This window comes from Hypanus sabinus, chromosome X2 (assembly GCF_030144855.1).
Source record: "Hypanus sabinus isolate sHypSab1 chromosome X2, sHypSab1.hap1, whole genome shotgun sequence".
NCBI lineage: Eukaryota > Metazoa > Chordata > Chondrichthyes > Myliobatiformes > Dasyatidae > Hypanus > Hypanus sabinus.
This window is the reverse complement of record NC_082739.1, coordinates 28,495,222-28,499,945: the sequence shown is the minus strand read 5'-3', so window position 1 is coordinate 28,499,945 and position 4,724 is coordinate 28,495,222.

Here is a 4,724-nt window from a genome sequence, read left to right as displayed (position 1 = left end):
CTCCCTTTTCCTCTCTTCTACTTTCTGGGAGAAGATACAGGAGCTTCCGGACATCATCACTGGTGAACTTGAAGCGACTCAGCTCAATGGATATGATTAAATATTCCCATTTCAGCTTGCTACAGCTGAGAATTACAACTGCATCCAAAGTCTGTATTGTTAATAAAGATGTTTTAATGCGATTGAACAATCGATCACTACTTAAAACTGATGGAAATAATGCTGACTGTGGCCGTACTTCTTGCCAGAAACGTGGCTGTCGCTCGGGGCTACAAGTGCGTTTAAAAAAAAGCGATTTCGATTCCCAATACTGACTATCTTGATGGCAAACTTACAGTCTCCGGTAAATAAAATTGAAGATCTCAGAGCAACACACACAGAATGCTGGAGGAACTCAGAAGGCCAGGCAGCATCTATAGAAAGGACTAAACAGTCGACATTTCGGCCCGAAACCCTTCACCAGGACTGAAGAAAAAAAATGAGAAGTGGGGAGAGGGGAGGAAGAAATACAAGGTAGTAGGGAATAGGTGAAACCGAGAGGGGGGGGGGTGAAGTAAAGTTGATTGATGAAAGAGATAAAGGGCCAGAGAAGGGGGCATCTGATAGGAGAGGACAGAAGGCCGTGGAAGAAAGAAAAGCGGGGGGAAGCACCAAAGGTTCTGGTAATGCCCCCCCTTCACTATTTTCCATCCCCTTTTCCCTCTCTCACCACATCTCCTTGCCTGCCCATCACCTCCCTCTGGTGTTCCTTCCCCTTTTCTTTCTTCCATGGCCTTCTGTTCTCTCCTATCAGATTCTCCCTTCTCCAGCCCTGAATCTTTCACCACTCAGGTTCCCAGCTTGTTACTGCACCCCTCCCCTCTCCCGGTTTCACCCATCACCTACTTCCTGATATTTCTTCCTCCCCTACCCCCACCTTCTGACTCTGACTTGTCATCTCATGAAGGGTCTCAACCTGAAACATCGACTGTTTAGATGCTGCCTGGCCTGCTGAGTTCCTCCAGCATTTTGTGTGTGTTGCTTGGGAGGGACAGTATGGCTGCTTCCTTCCTTGTTTTACAGAATCCTAATTAACCCCTTCCAAACCAGAGAAAGCAATTCACATTGGCAGGTTCACTATAAACCGTCAGGATAGAATGTCGAGCCTCTCAAAGCAGAGGTGGAGGTGTATGTCTCATGAACAATTCCTCTTGGTGCCCAACTATGTCAGTGATGTCCCAATTCTGCTCACCAGACCTGGAACATCTCACAAATTTCTTGGTGTTCACCTGGCGGAGATCCTCACCTGGTCCCTCAACACCAGCTCCATAGCAAAGAAAACCCAGCAGTGTCTCTATTTTCTGCGAAGCCTGAGGAAAGTCCATCTCCCACCCCTCATCCTCATCACATTCTACAGGGGTTGTATTGAGAGCATCCTGAGCAGCTGCATCACTGCCTGGTTCGGAAATTGCACCATCTCGGATCGCAAGACCCTGCAGTGGATAGTGAGGTCAGCTGAGAAGATCATCGGGGTCTCTCTTCCCGCCATTATGGACATTTACACTACACGCTGCATCCACAAAGCAAACAGCATTATGAAGGACCCCATGCACCCCTCATACAAACTCTTCTCCCTCCTGCCGTCTGGTAAAAGGCACTGAAGCATTCGGGCTCTCTCAACAGACTATGTAACAGTTTCTTCCCCCAAGCTATCAGACTCCTCAATACCCAGAGCCTGGACTGACACCTTACTGCCCTATTGTCCTGTTTATTATTTATTGAAATGCCTGCACTGTTTTGTGCACTTTATGCCGTCCTGGGTAGGTCTGTAGTCTAGTGTAGTTATTCTTTCTGTGTTGTTTTTTACGTAGTTCAGTCTAGTTTTTGTACTGTGTCATGTAACACCATGGTCCTGAAAAACGTCTCATTTTTACTATGTACTGTACCAGCGGTTATGGTCGAAATGACAATAAAAGTGACTTGATTTGACTTGACAATGAAGTGTCAACTATTCTACCTGCCGTGGGAGATCTCAGCGATCCTTTTGGTAGCAGTGTACATTCCATCCCAGGCCAATGTCAAACAGGCTCTAGATAATCTGAGCAATGGGATCAACATGCACGAAACAGCACATCCTGACGCCTTCCCCATAATTTTGGGGAATTTTAACCAGGCCAGCCTGAAAAAATCACTAAACAATTACCATTAAGAAATCACTTGCAGTACCAGAGGAAACAACACACTGGACCACAGTTACACCAAGATCAAGAGTACTAACTGTGCTATTTTTGGAAAATCAGATCACCCGGCTGTATTTCTACTCCCTGAGTACAGGCAGAGACTGAAGACTGTAGCCCCAGCAGTGAGGTCCAAGAAATGTATGGACAAGGGAAGCACAGGAGCACCTACAGGACTGCTTTGAATTGGTGGACTGGACTGTATTCAGAGATTCGTCTTTGAACCTGGATGTGTATGCTGCAGTTGTTACCAATTTCATTAAAACCTGTGTGGATGAGTGTATGCCTACAAAGACTTACTGTACATTCCCAAACCAAAAGCCGTGGACGAACCAGGAGGTCCGTCAACTACTGAGGGCTTGATCTGTGACATTTAAGTCTGGCGACCCAGTTCTGCAAAGGAAAAACAGATATTTCTTGCAGAAGGCTATTTCAAGAGCAAAGAAATGATTCTGAGTGAGGTTGGAGGCAACTTCAGATACACATCAACTCTGGCAGGGCTTGCAGACATTACTTCCTACAAAGTGAAACACAATAGCATGAATGGCAGCAATGCTTCACCAGATGAGATCCACATCTTCCATGCCTGCTTTGAAAGGGAGAATATAATTTTACAGCTGTGAGGATCCCTGCTGTACCAGTGACCCTATGATCTCTGTCTTGGAGGCCAATGTCAGGTTGTCTTTAAGAAGGGTCAACCCTTGCAAGTCAGCAGGTCTCGATGGAGTACCTGGTAAGGCTCTGAAAACCTGTGCCAACCAACTGCCGGGAGTAGTCAAGGACATTTTCAACCTCTCACTGCTACGAGCAGAAGTTCCCACTTGCTTCAAAAAGGCAACAATTATACCAGTGCCTAAGAAGAATAATGTGAGCTGCCTTAATGACTATTGCCTGATAGCACTCACATCTACAATGATGAAATGCTTTGAGAGGTTGGTCATATCTAGAATCAACTCTTGTCTCAGCAATGACCTGGACCCACTGAAATCTACCTATTGCCACAATAGGTCTACATCAGACAAGATCTTAATGGCTCTCCACGTGGCCTTGAATAACCTGGACAATACAAACACAAATACCTACGTCAGGATGTTTATTGACTATAGCTCAGCATTTAACATTATCATTCCTACATCCTGACTGAGAAGTTACAGAACCTGAGCCTCTGTCCCTCCCTCTGCAACTGGATCCTCAACTTCCTCACAAGGAGAACACAGCTTCAACATTTGTGTGTGGGTACTGTAGACTGCGTGTCTTGTGTTTGAACTCACAGTCTCTAGCAAAGGCTTTGAATTCTGAGCAGCCTTTGTCTGACACAAGTATCTCTGGTATTCCATGGCAAATGAATATAGCTTTCAGGTGCTGAGGATGTAGAGGATTGGAAATCAGAGCATTCCATGAATAGTGATCCACTGTAAGAAGATATTTGCCTCTTTTCAGCTCAAAAATGTCTGTGCCTGTAATTTGCCATGGAATGTCTGGGCAGTCTGTGGGACAGAAGGGTTCAGCATGACTTTTGTGCAGTTTTCTGCATGTTTCACATTGCTTCACATAATCTCCCAGCTGCATGCTCAGACCAGGCCACCACAAGGATTGCCTTGCTCCTAGGCAAGTTTTTCCGATGCCCTGATGTCTTTGGTGGATTTGACTGATGATTTTGGCAGGAAACAGGAATGATGTTTGGAGCCCTTTAGCAGCAAACCATCAAGAATGGTGAGTGTGTCTCTTTCAAGCCAGTGAGGTCTGAGTTCATAAACCTCTTCTGGAACAGCTGGCTATCCATGCTTACAATTTTTCATGACCTTGCTGCAGATTTGGTCCTTATTCAATTCAACACAAATTTTGTCCAGTTTACTCGGTTGTACAGGAAAGCTTTCACTTATCTGAGCTAAGTAGATGTTGGTATCTTCCATGAGGGCAGAGCCAGCTTCTGTTCGCTCATTTTTGCATGGTATCCCTCCTCTACAGAGTGTCTGGTGTGAAAGGTTTGCCAGGGACATCTTCAATATCATAACAGTATTGCATAAGCCTCATTCTGAATCTCTATAGACATGGAGGTAAGTAATTCAAGTGTTTCGAGCTGTGAAGAGGCCGTCAAGTGGCTTGTGGTCTGTTTCAAGAGGGAATTTAGTCCCTATCAAGTAGCAGCTGATGTGCTCACAAGCCCACACGAGAGCCAGTTTCCTTTTCAACTTGGGCATATCACTGTTCAGGAGTCAGTGCTCTTGATGCATATGCCACCAGTTTCCACACATCACTGCAGTTTTGCATGAGCACTCCCCCTAGGCCAAAGGAAGAGCATCTGCTGAGACCTTGGTTGTTTTGTTCGGATCAAAGAATGCCAATGTTGGTGGTGATAAGCTCTGCTTTAAGTGATAAGTTTGATTTGCCCCACTATAGAAAGGATGTTGAAGCTTTGGAGAGGGAGCAGAAGAGGTTTGCTAGGATGCTGCCCGGTTTAGAGGGCATGTGCTATCACGAGAGGCTGGATAAACTTGGGTTGTTTCT